We start from the raw sequence: 17,671 nt of genomic DNA, 5'->3' as shown, positions 1-17,671 counted from the left end.
CCACATTCGATTGATTTGAGGTAGAGAAAGATAGTGCCTTATGTGAGAGACTTGTTCTTGAGTTGTTGCAAAGTTCTTGTGCTCTTGATTGTGTTTTATTCTCATTCCCAACCACATTTCTCTCACTTTGTAAATCTAGCAAGAGACACCAAATTGTGTGGTGATCCTTGTGAGAGATTATATCTTTGAGATTGAGAAAAAGCACTTAACCGGTCTAACTATTTGAGAGATGGAAAAGGTTGAAAGAGACACGTCCCAAGTGGACTCCTCAATGGGGACATAGGTTCTTCGGAGCCAAACCTCGGGAAACAAATCACCCGTGTTCTTTAAGTTGATACTTGATTGTGATTTGTTTCTTCATCCCCATCTCTTTCTAGTTCTCTTGTGCTTGATCCTATATCATTTGAGAAGCTCCCAAAGTAGTTTTGCAACCATTTGAGCAACTCTAGCAAGAAGAACAACTCTCCCTTACTCCAATTGATTTAGTTCTCGTTTTATCACCTAACCAGAGTTTGAGTTTGTGATTTAAGTTATAAATTTTAGGTTTCATCTATTCACCACCTTCTAGGCGACTTTCAATTGGTACTAAAGCCCGACACTTCATTAAAGTCTAAAAACTCTAAGTGGTGTCGGGAGAAGTCGTCAAGAATGAGAACACACTCTCTCGAGAGAAGCTTGAAGAAAAGGCACCATCGGGAGAAAAGCCCGAAGGAAGTAAAAGGATAAGGTGCCATCAAAAGAAAAGCATAAGCACAAAGACAAGAAAGTGAAGAATATGGAGAAGAAGAAATTCTTCCACAATAAGAAGGGAGGTGAGGCCCATGTCAGCAAGGAGTGGGACTCAGACGAAAGTTCCTCCTCCGACTTCGACGATGAGGATATCGCCACCCTCGCCATCAACAAAGGCATCCTTTTCTCCATCGTCGACCACAAGTGCCTCATGGCAAAAGAAAGCAAGAATAAGGTATATCAAAGATCTTCTCCTAAGTACACTACCTCTGATGATGAATCAAATGATGAATCTAGTGATGAGGAGGATACGTCTGCTTTTAAGGGCCTTAGTAGAGACAAAATTGACAAAATTAATGAATTAATTAAATCCAACAATGAGAAGGATGAACTCTTGGAGAGTCAAGAGGGTCTACTCGTTGTTGAACATGCTAAATTTTATCAAATTGGAGAAGGCCCTACCTCATGAAACTGAGAAAAAAATAAAATCCTTACAAATGAGCTAAAAATTTGCAATGATTTAATTTCATGTCTTAAGATTTAAAATGATGATCTATGTGCTAAGATTAAGGAATTGAATGTTGCTCATGCTTCTACATCTTCGCTTGAACATGTTTATATATGCACCAGATGTAAAGATGTAGATGTTGATGATTTGATGAGAGTGTTGTATTGACTAAGAGCCAAAATGAGCACATTGCCAAATTAGATGCTAAAATTGCCAAGCATGAACTAGAGAACAAAACTTTTAAATTTGCTAGAAGCATCTTTATAATGGAAGACGCACTGACATTAAGAACGGTGTTGGCTTCCAAACCGAAGCCAAAGAGAACACCAAAGCTAATGCCAATGGAAAGGAATTTCCAAGATTCGTTAACAACAAGGCTCCAATCATTCATGATAATGATGATTACATTATATAACCTAAGAACTATCATGCCAAGAAAGCTCATGCTAAAAATGCTTATGCTCACCATTCTCATGTTATTGTTCACCATGCTCATATCTATAGAATAGGAGCATCTCACTCTAGGCATAATTTCACGTGCTAAAATTGCTCAAATGCCTAAGAAAAAAACCAAGAGTACATCAATAGGACCACACATGTCGGCCCCCAGGGCAACTCCACGGGTGCCTAGACCTGCACCGCCAGTGCCACGACCAGGGCCATCGACGATATGGGGCACTGACTACATTGGCTCCACCAGGGTGGTATTGAATTTATCAGACTCGATGTGGACAGTGGCGCGACGAAGGTGTGCAACTATGGAGCGATGTGTTGGTCACTTGTTCTCAAGTGTTGTGAATTAAGAACAAGGCAACATATTTGTTGAACATTAAGGACCTTCGTCCTCCGAAGCATTATCTCCTCTTAGATATAATGATCTTCGAACGAAGGTTACGAAGGGCATGCCTTCATCATTTCATAGATAAATAAGAATGCATAAAGATAACAAAATATAATTCATTGGTTCATTTGCATTTGTATTTTATGATATACACATAAATATTAACAGAGTTAATATTACATCGATACCTTCGGCTTGTTCGAAGGTGCTGATGCGAGAGAGCGATTACAATCCAGCGTGAACAGTACGGTATTATTGTTCATCTATTTATAGGCACGGGACGTAGCCCGGGTAAAATTACATTCATGTCCCTTAACATTTGTTTATAGGCATAACTTAGATTACTAGGGTCTATCTAGTCCTTTCCTCCTCTGCTTGATCTGAACCGAAGCTGATGATAGCTTCAGCATTTGGCATCGTTACTTCTACGCAAGGTCTTCGTCTTGAGAACCTTCGGCAGAAGGAGGAAAGACTTATGTATCACTTTGTCGAAGGTGTTTTTGTCTTGAGGACCTTCGGTGGAGAAGAAGACCCCCAACAGTAGCCCTTCGCGGTGCTAGATCGTTTTTTCATAACGAGCTCGATCCGCGAAAAACACGAAGGCTTCGGAATGCCGAAGGTCCAAAAAACACCTTCCCTGAGCTTGTTATCAAAAAACGATTAAAATATTCTGAGCACTGGTCGGTCCACCGTTCAGCCAGTATACACGCTTTGGTGGTTCGTCTTCTTCTCCTGCAGTGCTATATGAACAGACAGGTTGGTGAGAAGTTACCACAACATTCATTGCTATTGCACCTAAGGATGTAAATGGTCGGTAAAATTCGGTAAATTTTCGGTACCGTTTACCGGATTTTTCCGGACGTTTTCGGATTTTTCGGGATATACGGAAAACAGGACGGAAACAAGATATGTTATTACGAAAACAGTACGATAAACGGTGAGACATATTTACCGTCTGTTTTCGGATTTCTCGGGAAAATTCGGTATTTTCCTGTATTTTAACCATATTTTCCCGGTCCACAAAACAACCAAGGAGGCAAGAACTATACCCATTAGGGTTTAGGGTTTAGTGTTTCAGATGTCATAGAAGATATATCAAGTGATCTAGACGACATGCCACATGATTCTAGTTTATGTATCGTGTGTTTAATACTTATATATTATGTGGTTAAAACTTCAGTGAACATGTATGATCATTTATGTGTGGTCATGACTATGTATTGTGTATTTGTGTGGCTGAGACTTGTATGTGGAATGAACAATCGTGTTTTAAGACTTATGTGTTGTATGTTAAAATTTAAGAGTGGACATGTATGAGTGTATGACCAATTATATGTTGACAAGATTGTGTTTTGTGTATTTTTGTGAATGAGACTTGTATGTGGATGTGAATGAACAACCGTGTGGTTATGATTTGTTTATTGTGAGCTTTTCCGATTACAGTTACTGTTTCCCAATCAATTTTTAGCTATTTTGCTCGGATTTATCTGTTTTCGATATACCAGAATTTACCGACCGTTATCTATTTCTGACTTTCCCGTTTACCGATTCCAACCGAACAAAAAATTATGTGGGTGAAAATGGTGAGAGGTTTTTTCCGACCATTACCGACCGTTTTCACCCTTAATTGCACCGTTGTGCTGTTAAAATTTTAACCGAAGCGAAGTTGTCTGCATTGTGCTTTCAAACAAGCACTTCGTTACTTAAGATCAACTTCGTCTAAAAGAAGTTGAACACTGAAATGGCCAGTATAAGATCCACTGCTAGGGTGTCCCGTGAGGGAGATGAGACTGAAGTAACTGAGACAGCACCCATATCAGAAATGATGAGGCGGTCAGGTCTGGTTGTGCAAGAGGAAGCTATTGCCGAAGGTACCTCTAACACCGAAGCTGAACAAGCTGTGGCCGAAGTTGAAAGTGATAAGGAAAGTGAAGAGGACGATAGCATTCTGTGCTCGACCAAGCCTAGTCATGTTGAATTTGGAAAATCCATAGTGAAAGCAGAGGATCTGGTTGTGATGAAAAAAATGGGCTATTTTGGAGAGAATGATGATGAATTGATTCGCTTTGCTAGGGAAGAAATAATTCCAGAGCCGAAAGAAGATGAAGTTGTGGTGTTCAAGAGCTTCTTCAGGGCGGGCTTTCGGTTCCCCCTTCATGAGATGGTAGGGGGAGTTTTGAAGAAGTTCGAAATTTACCTACATCAATTGACCCCCAATGCCATTGTTAGACTTAGCGTGTATATTTGGGCTCTTCGAAGCCAAGGAAAAAGTGCCAATGCCGAAGGGTTCTGTCGAGTGCACGAACTTCATTATTAGACGAAGGCTAGAACCGATGGTCTGCACAAGAACTTCAGGTGCTACAATTTTGTATACCGGAAAGATACCAAGGCCCTCGTGATTGGCTACCACACTAAATGGCCGATCGGGTGGGCGAATGAGTGGTTTTATATGAAGGTTGATGAGAAGAAGAGGGAGAAGCTTATGAGCATGGTAATGAGTCCCTTAAGGCTTAACTTCGACATGATTCGACCCTTGTGCAATATGCAGTTAGGGTCTCCTTGCCAACTGACCGAAGTGGAATTTAGGGTCGTGGCTGAGCACATTAGCACTAGGGACTTAGTGCAAGAATATCTAGCAAACAAAACATTCCCATCTTCTAGCGGGTGGGGAATGTCGAAGAGGAAGGAAGAGGGAAAAAAGTATGAACTTGTATGCCTTCCTTATAGGTTCAAAATCCAAAAAAGATTCAGCAAACCCTGCACTGGATGGTTGGAGATGATAGAAATAATGTGCAATGAAATTCTCGGGAACTACACGAACAAAGAAGATCAACTGATGATTGCTGCCTTCGGCACCCGTGAAAATGAAGATTGAATCGAGTGATGGATGCTTTGAACTTTGAGTATACAGATTATGACAGACTTGAGAAAGGGGCCGGAGGAGCGAAAAGGAAGAGAATTGTTAGCATTCTGACCAGGCAGGCCATTCGGTCCGTCAAGGAGGATCAGAGGGCTATCAAGAAACAAAAAATTCTAGCGGAGTCAAAGGATTCGGCTCCCAAGAAACGAAAGCTTTTCAGAATATCTCCTATAGAGGTGAAGGTACAAGATGTGCCAGAAAAGACTGCATGCCCTTCTCCTTCCTCTGTTGATATTTCAGAAATTATGAAGGTAATGACTGAACCCATCCCATTCACAATGCTAAGTCTTCTAGGGTCAGATATGACTAGACTATTGCAGTCAAAGGAGACCGCTTTGGCTATCGGGGGGAGTGCCGGGGGTCAGAAGAAACGACGAAAGATGAACATGATGCAAGCCATTGAGCAAACCCCGTTCCCGACTTCGGCGGGAAAAACTTTTGTGCCTGCAGAAGCTGAAGATGCTGCCGAAGCCAAAGCTAATGAAGCTACACCTAAAATCGATGATCTCGCTACCACAATGTCAGAAATTGACAGACTTATATCTGATGTGGTTCCTGAGAAAAATGTAGTCGAAGCGTCTACTGATAAGGGAAAGAGAACTGAGGAGACCTCTTCGGAAGACAAAAATTTCGATCTACGGCACTTGGGCGGCCAACAGCTGTCCGAAGAGGACATATCAGAGCTAAAAGAATTTGTGATCTCGTGTGGGTATCGGTCAGTGTCAATGCTCTTCGGCGGGGTCGATGAAAAAGTTGTAGGATGCATTCGCGACCGCACCGGTGCTAAAATTATAAGCACCTTGTCGAAGAGTATTGGTTTCCCAAAGCTTGAGAAAGACATCAGGTGATATAGACGGCAGCACATGATAGGCAGCTTGTTTTACTCGAACTTCAAAGTAAGATCCCTTTTTCCAAGTTGTCGTTGGTATCTTCGTGTTGACTTAGGTATTTGTTGGGGGCCTTCGACTTCTGAAGGTCCTCAAAAACGTAATTTGACTATGTTTTCCAAGAGAAATATGTGAACAGGTACCTTCGAAGTCAGATTGCAAGTATACAAGAGCATGGTTAAGACGAAGCTTGACTGGGATGGCGATCACGACAAAGGATAAGACGATCACGAAGCTATGTGCAGAAGAGCTTCGGCATAACGGCGGGAAAAGGAAACCGACTTAAAGATGAAAAGCCAAATTAGACCTCGAAGAATTACTATAGAGTTATTGATAAATGTAAAGGGCATTAATGTAATTTTGCATGGGCTGCGACCCGTGCCTATAAATAGGTGAACAGTATTCTCGTACTGTTCACGCTGACTTGGCATTCACTTTTGCGTCACGCCTGTATTCTCATTCCTTCAAGCCGAAGGTACATTTGTAGTTTACTATTGTTTACACAAGTAATATAAATGGAAATAGATTAATAATAATGTTTATAAAAATTATGTTACTTTCTGTACTTTGTATGAATGTTCTCCATCTTTTATCATGATCGTGAAGGTATGTCCTTCATGACCTTCGTCCTAGATTCATTATATCCGAAGGGAAATAATGATCCGAAGGACGAAGGGTTTTGACATTTAACATTTTATGTTGCCTTGTTCTTGATTCATAGCATTTGAGAACAAGTCCCCAACATTGGCGCCCACCTCCGGTGAACTCACTTCCATTTTTGAGCCTTGAACACCTTCGGCAAGCATCACCTTCGTCATGCCGCCGAAAAAAGCTTCAGCGACAGGGGCTGGTACTCTACAGCCGCTGGATCCCAATCAGGACGTCCTTTCTCTCAGGGAGGCCCGAAGTCAAAAGAGGAAGGCTACTAGTCCAACGCCTCCGGAGGACGACTTGGACCAGGAAATCCAAAACCTGGAAATGTTTTAGCAACAGGTTCAACGGAAGAAGGAGAAGATGGCTCGTCTAGCTGACCTTCAGAGGCAGATAGATGAAGCGTCGGAAGAGGTTCGTCATCTTGTTCAAGATGACCAGAGCCGAAGGCCTCAGCGCAGAGAGCTCCATCAGGAGGGTTTCTACAATGAGGAAGACTGGTATGAAGATTTCCATCATGGAAATTTTGCTTTTGATGATGCTTCTCCTTTGTCAACAGAATTACAGGCTACACCATGGCCCCAGTCTTACAAGCCACCTCAGCTCCCCATGTATGACGGTCATTCAGACCCGAAGCAATTCTTGATGAGCTATGAGGCAACCATATCTTCGTATGGTGGCAATACGGCAGTCATGGCAAAGTCTTTTGTCATGGCCGTCAAGAGTGTCGCTCAGACTTGGTACTCTTCTCTTCGGTCAGGGACAATCACCTCATGGCAAAAGCTGAAGGATATGTTGATAAGCAGCTTCCAAGGATTTCAGACAAAGCCAGTCACCGCTCAGGCTCTATTCCAGTGTACCCAGGACCACGAAGAATACCTTCAGGCGTATGTCCGAAGGTTTCTGCGTCTGAGGGCACAGGCGCCAACAGTGCCCAATGAAATTGTCATTGAGGCCATGATTAAGGGGCTTCGGCCGGGACCTTCAGCGCAATACTTTGCCAGGAAGCCACCACAAACTTTGGAGAAGCTGCTCCAGAAGATGGACGAGTATATTCGAGCTGACAATGACTTCCGCCAAAGAAGGGAGGAAGCATTCAGGTTCTCTGAAATGACCAGGGGCTTCGGAGGAAGATTTCACCCGAGGCACGTTAGGTCAATTCATAACTCTACTCAAAGTGATGATCGAGGGAGCTAGCAGCAAAGGCCACAATACTCTTCAGAAGCTTCGGGGCAGCAGCAAAGTTCTTTTCGGCCGTCAGCGCCAAGGGGCAGAGGCGCCAGGGGCTTCGGGGGAAGGTTTGGAGATCAGCCAAGAAAAATTTACTGCCTATTCTGTGGTGAAGACAAGGGCCATACCACCAGGATGTGCCACGTTACCATCCAGAAGCAGAAGGAGATAGCAGAAGCAGCAGCGCAACAAAGTCAGTCGAAGCAGGTCATGCATACTGCTTCGTATCATTCGCCTTATATTTCAGAATATGTAGGCAACCACCCTGCAGCTTCTGTTGCTTCAGCAAGCCAACCCCAAGCATCTTGGCAGCAGCCTCCACCGCCACCACCAACACAAAGAGGTCAGCAGCCAGAAGGGAGTCAGCGCATTAACCTTCAGCGGGACTTCAGAGAGGAGTCCGAAGCTCGCACAGTCAATAGCATTGTGCCAGAGTTGAAGCACATTTACTGACAAATATCCTACCTCAGCAGCAGCTCTTTCGTATTTTCATATTCACTATTACTTTCTTTTTAATAAGGAACAATTAAGGGTAGTTTTAATGTCTTTTATCGCCTTTCAATTTTTTGTAATAGTTTCGGTTTTTTCTGTAATAAAAATATATCTTCTCCATAGGCCTAAGCTGCTGAAGCATGAGAATTTATGTTGGCAAGGAGGATTTTCAAAGTTATCAAAAACTTGTTCTAAAGAACAAAGTACAATTTATTCGAAGCAACAAAAAGCCGTTCCTAAGGGAGCGCAGTGTAAGTTTTCTGAGCCTACAGCGAAAAATAAGCGCTGATTCCGCTGAAAGTAAAAGGCGAAGAAGCTCCTAAGGGAGGCTTACAGCGAAAAATAAACGCTGATTCCGCTGAAAGTAAAAGGCGAAGAAGCTCCTAAGGGAGGCTTACAGCGAAAAATAAACACTGATTCCGCTGAAGTAAAAGGCGAAGAAGCTCCTAAGGGAGGCTTACAGCGAAAAATAAATGTTGATTTCATCAATCTTCGGCAAATATCATTTTGCACAACATTACATCATTACATCATTCGCATAGCATAACATCATACATCATAGTGCATCAACAATGCAAGAAGGGAGGGTTTTGATATTGATGGCCGAAGATTGTTTTAAAGAATTACTGACAAGGCACAAGAAATAGCCGCTGAAGAGTTATACCTTCGTCAATTACTGAAATGAAAGGATCTATTGGTTATTGATTTTACAAGGATTGATTATTGATTTTTACGAAGCATGAAAATAAGGGAAGGTGTTTTTTCGCCGAAGGCTCAAAAATGGTATGTGTATGATGTTTCATGCATCGTCAAAAATGGAATTATAAACAGCTAATATGTTACACAATGTTACACGATTTTTGACAAACATTACAAACTAAATGTTTTTACAGTAGCATTTAATCTTCTTTTAAGACTACTTCTGCAGCTTCATTTAAAAGTTGATCAACAACTCTATCCATGATGGCTTCTGCCATTTGTCTAATTTCGTTATCCCCCTTTGTCTGAGGGCTTGGAGCTAGCTCAGCAGGTTCTGAGAAAAGAAAAGGTACAGATATATTATGTCACACCCGGTTTTGGAAGGTAAACCGAATGCGAACTATGTACGTGCCAGGATCAGAACTCACGTACACAGCGATTACATAAATGAACATCATCGCACAGTGCTCGAATAATAACATAAAAGAGTGTTAACTTATTACATCACAGAGTCATAGACATCCACATAGTCATCGACTTAACAGGTAAATCAAAGTACTAGCGAAACGTAGTAAAGACAAGGCCTCCACAGGCAGCTGACTGGGGGTTGCCGCCAACCCACACCTAGAATTCGTCGTAGTCCTGGAACTCCTGGAAGTTTCCTTCTACGGCTTCACCTTCTCCTGAGCAGTGGTTACAATGCGGACAACCTGGTGTTTTGTGGTAAAGCAAGGATGAGTACACATCAACGTACTCAGCAAATGTCCCGTTTGGCTGAAGTGGACTAGCTTTATGTGGGGTTAGGCTCCAGCAGTTGCTTTTAGTTGGTCAAGTATTTATCATTAGTAGAAGCCAGATTTTAGCATTTAACAACCCGTACCATTTCCTCATCGAGGAACAACATCAACATAGTCGAACCAAACCCATAAACATAATCATTGTATCTCGAACCATTCGTGTCTCTAATCAAAGAGGATCCCAAGGCCGCTCTTAACCGTGAGCACGGCTGATATATCAGTTTCACTACCCTCTGCAGAGGTCGCACACTTTACCCATGAGCCGTGATTCCCTCTCTAGCCCGGGCTTGCAAGACCCTTATTCACTCCCAAGGTGAATGGCCAGGGATTCACTACGAAGCCTTTACAAAGATTCCCTAGAGGTCATAGCTGCCCGTTAGGTTTCTCCAGTTTGATAAACACAGTACCTCTCCCCGCAGGAGGGCGACTAAAAAGCAAAACGAAAGAACCTCGGCACCCAGCCTCGGCAGAGCAAGCACTGTGCCTGGACCCCATTGACGGCACGACGGCGAAGCAACTACACTTCTAGTTCATCTAATTAATCAGCTAAGGGCACCCCATTCCACCCTCATGGTTGCACTGTTATCCCGGGTGGTCTCTCAACGAACAGGTCCTTACGGAGAGGTACTCAGGAAACAGCCTGAGCCCCCTAGAGTATCACAAGATCATCAACATCATCAGGATAACAGTATCATAAATAGTCTCATCATGTTCATTGATTAAGTTAAAGCAATAGCAGAATGCTAACCATGATAACCCAAAGGTAAACAAGGATAAGGTAAATAGAAAGCTAGTAAATCCTTAGGTTGTTCATAGTATGCGGGACAGTGTATTATAAAATAAATGGGACATAATGGGTCAGAGGACACTTTCCTTCACCAAGCTGCTGCTGCTCAGGGTCTTCTCCTGCAATTCCCTCAGACTCCACGAACGGCCCGATATCTACGCGAGTGCAAACATACATCCAACATTCTTGAATTGGTAGAAAACAGTACACCATACAACAGTATAGATCAAATAAATATGCACGCGACAAAGAATTCGCATCTACGACTACGCGAGAACGGAACCGATACGATTGATACTACGGTCGAGAGATATCACATGTATACTAAGCGAATATAAATTATAATATTTAATTCAGCTTAATCATATTAACAGAAAATAATCACATGCCGAGTAAAATTACCACTTAGTCCCGATTAGTGTGCTGTTCGAATAACCGTTGCTTAAATATATATATATATTTACTTAGCGCGAGCTATTCTAGGTGAAATGAATCATTAGCGTGCGTAAAACGCACAACGACACGTGTGAACAGCACGCACAACGCGCGCGGACAGCACGCGATGACTTATTGCGCGACACGCGGGCGATGGCGAACGACATGAAAGCATAGGGGGGGGTAGACGAGGGGTAGGCGGGGGGTAGACGGAGGGGTAGACGGAGGGGTAGACGGGGTCCCATCGACGCACTGCGCGCAAGCGAACGCAAGCGCGCGCACAAGTTGCGCGATGACGGCTGCGAGAGCACGGCGAGGCACTGCGCACACGCGACTTAACGTGCGCGACACGGCTGTTGGTGAGTCCGAGGCACGGCGATGGTGGACGAACGAACGTGGCAGGCTGCAGGGACACCGGCGGGATCGGGCTCGGCGGTTCGGTCACCATAGTTAGCCACGGCGGCCACGGTCAATCGGGCACGGGATGCTGGACGCGCGGCGGCTCGCCGATTTGGGCTGGGTTCGGCCGTGCTCGCAGCGCACCGGCGACTAGAGGCATGGGGACGAGCTGGGCATGCAGCGAGCGCGCAGCAACTCGGCTGCGACGCGCAGGGGCGAGGTTCGTCGGTGAAGCGGGACGCGGCTGCTACTGCGCTAGATGTCCACGCGGCTGGACGTGCTGCGAGCGGCCAGAGGAGAAGAGACGAGGGCGGCACTACGCGCAGGTGGCCGGGGCTGGGGCGAGGACGAGGCAGGGGCCAGGCACGCTGCGCAGGTGGGGCGCGGCTACTGCGTCGGCGCGGCTGTGCGCACGGGGCCTGCACGCCGGGGCAATGGACTTGCTGCGCGCTGCGGGACACGATGGCAGGGCGAGGCCTCGCCGGGGAACGAAGAAGAGCGCGACGAGGGGCTGCCAGGACACAGCGAACGCACACGGTGGGAGAGAGAATGGGGAAGGGGAGAGAGGACGGGGCGAGTTCACCTCGGCGGACGAACGGCGGCGCTCCGGCGGTGATCCACGGCGAGGTCGTGACGAGGGGAGGCGATGGTGGGCGAGAAACTGCGCAAAAATCCCGGACGGTTCGGTTTTGGAGACGTCGTGGGCGAGAAAACTGCGTAGAGCCGTTTTGGGGAAGATATACAGTGCTCCTTACGCGCGGGCCTACGAGCAGCGGCGGCGGCGCTCTACGCGCGCGGAGCTGGGCGCGCTGGGCGCGCTGGGCGTGCGGCTGGGCCGGGATTGCGCGCGAGCTGGGCCGCCGCGACGCAGGCGCGCGAGCTGGGCCGGCACGCGGGAGCTGGGCCGCCGCGACGCAGGCGCGCGAGCTGGGCGCGCTGCCGTCGAGCGCGCGCGGGACCGGCACGCGGGCCCCACTGACCAGCGGCCGCGGGCGCAGCTGGGCTGGGATTGCTGGGCGCGCTGGGGCTGGGGTGGCCGCACGCGGAGCTGGCCCACGAGAGAGAGGATTCGCGCGGTGGGCCGAGGGGGAAGAAAGAGAGGGGGAGGGGGCGCGGGTGGGCTGGCCGAGCTGGGCCAGGGGGGGGGCTGGGCTACTTTTCCTTTTCCTTTTTCTTTCTCTTTTCTTTCTGTTTTCTATTTATTTCAGTTTAACTCTATGCACAAACAAATGATTAATAGAAAGATCAAGCAAACCATTCATCAAACAACAAGCAAACAAAATAAATGTTTTCCAACATGATGCAACAACCGTTGTTCCCTTAGGGTTTAACCTATTAGTTTATACTTGCATTTGCACTTGAAAATAACCACTCTTCTTCTATAAAAAGGAGAAGGAGGAGGTTGGGGAAGATGTGAAGAGAGAAGTAACACCTGAATTTGTGAATACGAGCAAAGAAATTTTTATACCCCAAATTCAGGGTGTTACAAACCTATCCCCCTTAAAAGAATCTCGCCCCGAGATTCAAGGTTGGTCAGCAAAGAGTTCAGGGTATTTGGCTTTCAGATCATCTTCTCGCTCCCAGGTTGCTTCTTCCTCAGAGTGGTGGCCCCATCTGACTTTGCACATTCTGATGCGGGCCTACGAGCAGCGGCGGCGGCGCTCTACGCGCGCGGAGCTGGGCGCGCTGGGCGCGCTGGGCGTGCGGCTGGGCCGGGATTGCGCGCGAGCTGGGCCGGCACGCGGGAGCTGGGCCGCCGCGACGCAGGCGCGCGAGCTGAGCGCGCTGCCGTCGAGCGCGCGCGGGACCGGCACGCGGGCCCCACTAACCAGCGGCCGCGGGCGCAGCTGGGCTGGGATTGCTGGGCGCGCTGGGGCTGGGGTGGGCCGCACGCGGAGCTGGCCCACGAGAGAGAGGATTCGCGCGGTGGGCCGAGGGGGAAGAAAGAGAGGGGGAGGGGGCGCGGGTGGGCTGGCCGAGCTGGGCCAGGGGGGGCTGGGCTACTTTTCCTTTTCCTTTTTCTTTCTCTTTTCTTTCTGTTTTCTATTTATTTCAGTTTAACTCTATGCACAAACAAATGATTAATAGAAAGATCAAGCAAACCATTCATCAAACAACAAGCAAACAAAATAAATGTTTTCCAACATGATGCAACAACCGTTGTTCCCTTAGGGTTTAACCTATTAGTTTATACTTGCATTTGCACTTGAAAATAACCACTCTTCTTCTATAAAAAGGAGAAGGAGGAGGTTGGGGAAGATGTGAAGAGAGAAGTAACACCTGAATTTGTGAATACGAGCAAAGAAATTTTTATACCCCAAATTCAGGGTGTTACATATTATTACAAGCCGTGAACAAGTTCAAAATCAAAAGATTACAGCGAAGAGCCAATTATCACTAATTAGTACCTATTTGCCCTTCGGGCTCTGTACTTTTCTCAGCAGCCTCTGCTATTTTTCTAGCATCGTGGATGCCTTTTTTGCTCTTTTGAATAATTTCTTGAGCCATTTCTCGTCCGCCGTTGTCCCAAATATCGGTGAAAAATTTTCCGCCGACCATGCTTGCTTCGGCTGAGTGGTCTTTAATGTCTTCCAAGGACAAAGTAGCTTCGGACTGCGCTAAAGATTTTACATGCTCGCAACCTTTCCTCTTCAAAACAGTAGCAATTCCTCTAGCACCCGAAAAAGCACATATGTCTCCGCGGCTATTCAGGATTTCCTCGAAGGCCTCAGCTTCGTGACTGATCCATTCAATCGGACCTTCAGGATTGCCCCTTGAGAAATTCTCTTCACTAGAGAATGTGCCAACGTTGGCGAAGCTGGATTTTATCTTCTTAACACACTCTATGGATTTAACATAGCATCTTCTCTGGGATGCACGAAGCTCTTTAACATTTATTTCTAAATGATTGGCCCATTGATCACTAAGCTCTCGTTTTGTCTCTTCAAGTATACGTTCTTCTTTAGCTCTAGCTAGCTGTTTCTGAAGATCTTTAATTTCGCATTTTTGGGCTTCAGCCTGGGCCTTTGAGGCAGCTTCGTCCTCTTTTATCTTGTCCACCAATGTAAGCAGAATTTTATCCTTTTCCAGAGCTTCGTTTCTCAGCTTAATAACCTCTGATCGTAGGTTGGTGAAAGCAATATCATAGCTCTCGTCTTCGGCATTCTTTTGCGCTCTCAACCGTTGCTTAGTATTAAACCCTATATGTAAAAGAGTTGGTATAAGAATAAAAGAATGATTTGCAAATTATAAAATTTCCAAACACGCAGTTCTCATACCTTCAGGCTATTATATGCAAGACTATCTGCAAGATCATCCTTCGTCATAGCACAGAGTCCAGCTTCAAGCTTCAGAAACCCCATACTTCTAGCCATCTCCCGACAGACGGATAATTATTTGTTGTTTGGGAGGCAGTATAGGAAGTCATCTTCGTTTGTCCCATTGAACACTAGTGCCCCCTTCGGATATTTCAATTCTTTGGCATAGTGATTAGCTTCAAAAACTTCTTCTTCGGATAATTTTTTCCCCGAAGCGTGTCGCACAATATAGTCGTATATTTTGGAAGGTGCTTCGGGGGCAGCAGTATCAATTTCTTCAACCAAAATTGGCTCTGACATTTTCATTTTTTCGGTTGCCTTTGCAATTTTCGTTTCTTCTGTTTCCAAAGGTTTTACCTTGGTTGGCTCTGAAGGCCCGACTTCAGTTCCAGTCTGTTGCTTCGAAGCTTCAGCAACAAATGCTTCAGCAGACGCTTCAGAAGTTAGCTCGCTAGGAGCGGCTGAAGTAGTTTCTTTCGCAGAAGTTGTGCCTTTTCTTTTTTGCCCCCGCGCTGGATAGCGGTAGTCGGTGTAGACAAAACCAATTGCATCAAATACTTGGTTGAGTCTTTTCTTTTTTCGGCCTCCGAAGGCCGCTGACAATGCAGTGTCTTCGGCCTTCGAATATACCCCAAGCAATTCATCACTTACAGTCTCAATGCTCTTTAACCAATCATCATCTGGTTCAACGAACTTGTCTCCGTACTTGAATGCATACTTCAGCCTGACTAGCCCACCTTCGTTAGTTTCTTTAACAGTTTCTTTCGGCATTTCCCAGTTATCTGCAAGCGACCACACTCTGAAGGCAATGTGTTCTTGTATTAAATCCCTTGTCCCAATAAAAGAGCAGACTACGCCGAAGGCCCGTTGGCATTCTTCGGCTACTTCATCCATTTCTACCTTCGGTTTCCGGAGTCCGAAGCGCTGCCAGATAGGGTACATAATGATATCCTTAATATCTTCTCGAACCTTTAAATCATTTTTTACATAGAACCATTCCTTCATCCATTCCCCGGGCCATCTCTTCCGAAAGGTTGGCACGAGACAGCTTGATCCAGAACGAGCACCGAAGCTGTAACAACCAAAGTTGTTATGATATTGCTCTTTACCCCAGGGCTTCGTCTCATATAATAACTCATGTATATTGCAAAAGCTTTTCGCACTTGGCTCTAGGCCCTGGCTCTTCACGGCCCAGACGAAGACTCTCATTCTTATTATTGCTTCAGGGGTAAGTTGATGAAGGTAAACCTGATATATTTTCAGAACTTCTACCACAAACCTGCTTATAGGGAATCGTAGCCCAGCTTTAAAAAAGCTTCGAAAGATCACGACTTCATTATCTTCGGGAGTCGGCACAGTCCTCTCTCCGTCATCTGTCCTCACGATGGACATATCTCGAAAATATCTTCCCCTCATGTTTTCAAGGTGACTTTGCCCAATAGTTGATTTTCCGAAGACTGAATGGCTTGGTCGCCATGGTCGATCTTCGGAATCCTCGCCCCCGCTGTCTGCATCATAACTATCACTTTCACCAGTATCTTCAGATAAGCCTTCCAAAATATCCCTAGTAATTTTCTCTGTATTTGTTTTTGCTATTGATTCAATGAAGCCCAGATTTTTCTCCTCAGAAAGGCTCAGCTTCACTCCGGCAGCAACTTTCTTTTCCTGAGACATCCCTTCGGAAATCCTGCCTCTCGGCTCCGAAGCTTAAAACTAGGGAGGCAGTCAAATATTTGTGGGCAGAAAGCTATTTGAGCAGGTAAAACAGATGGCAAGAGAGCGTGCCAAATAACTTGTGGTGAGCCCTTATTTATACACCCAGTATGTCGAAAACTGGAGGGTCCCGCTTGTCAATGACTGTTGCTATTCTAGCAAAAGGAAGGTGTTTTTTCGGACCTTCGGCCCATAGCCTTCGTCCATATCGCAATATAAACTTATCTTTACAGCAAATTAATATTGCGAGGGGCTACTATTGGGGGCCTTCGGCTTCCGAAGGTCCTCAAAAACGTAATTTGACTATGTTTTCCAAGAGAAATATGTGAACAGGTACCTTCGAAGTCAGATTGCGAGTATACAAGAGCATGGTTAAGACGAAGCTTGACTGGGACGGCGATCACGACAAAGGATAAGACGATCACGAAGCTATGTGCAGAAGAGCTTCGGCATAACGGCGGGAAAGGGAAACCGACTTAAAGATGAAAAGCCAAATTAGACCTCGAAGAATTACTATAGAGTTATTGATAAATATAAAGGGCATTAATGTAATTTTGCATGGGCTGCGACCCGTGCCTATAAATAGGTGAACATTATTCCCGTACTGTTCACGCTGACTTGGCATTCACTTTTGCGTCACGCCTGTATTCTCATTCCTTCAAGCCGAAGGTACATTTGTAGTTTACTATTGTTTACAAAAGTAATATAAATAGAAATAGATTAATAATAATGTTTACAAAAATTATGTTACTTTCTGTACTTTGTATGAATGTTCTCCATCTTTTATCATGATCGTGAAGGTATGTCCTTCATGACCTTCGTCCTAGATTCATTATATCCGAAGGGAAATAATGATCCGAAGGACGAAGGGTTTTGACATTTAACATTTTATGTTGCCTTGTTCTTGATTCATAGCATTTGAGAACAAGTCCCCAACAGTATTGTAACTTTTAATTCATTTTTACAGAGTTTATTATTAAGCAAAGCTTTAAAAATGCAACAAAATGATGAAGATAGAAAGATCGAGATTGTTGTCAAGGGTTTCGAGGATAAAATCAAGATGACTTGTGGGTATAGGGTACAACCTCTGCAGAGTGTAAAACTGGTATACTAGCCGTGCTCGCGGTCATGAGCAGCTCAGGACTCTCACATGATTAAATTATGGAACTAAATTCAATTTTTCATTTGCATTGCATGGGATTTATTATTAATTTTGTTCTATTATTGTTATGGTTTGGTATTTACTTACATCTAGTAATTGCTAAT

This window comes from Zea mays, chromosome 3 (assembly GCF_902167145.1).
Source record: "Zea mays cultivar B73 chromosome 3, Zm-B73-REFERENCE-NAM-5.0, whole genome shotgun sequence".
In the NCBI taxonomy this organism is placed as follows: domain Eukaryota; kingdom Viridiplantae; phylum Streptophyta; class Magnoliopsida; order Poales; family Poaceae; genus Zea; species Zea mays.
The sequence above is the reverse complement of the archived record's forward strand: the minus strand, read 5'-3'. Positions refer to the sequence as shown.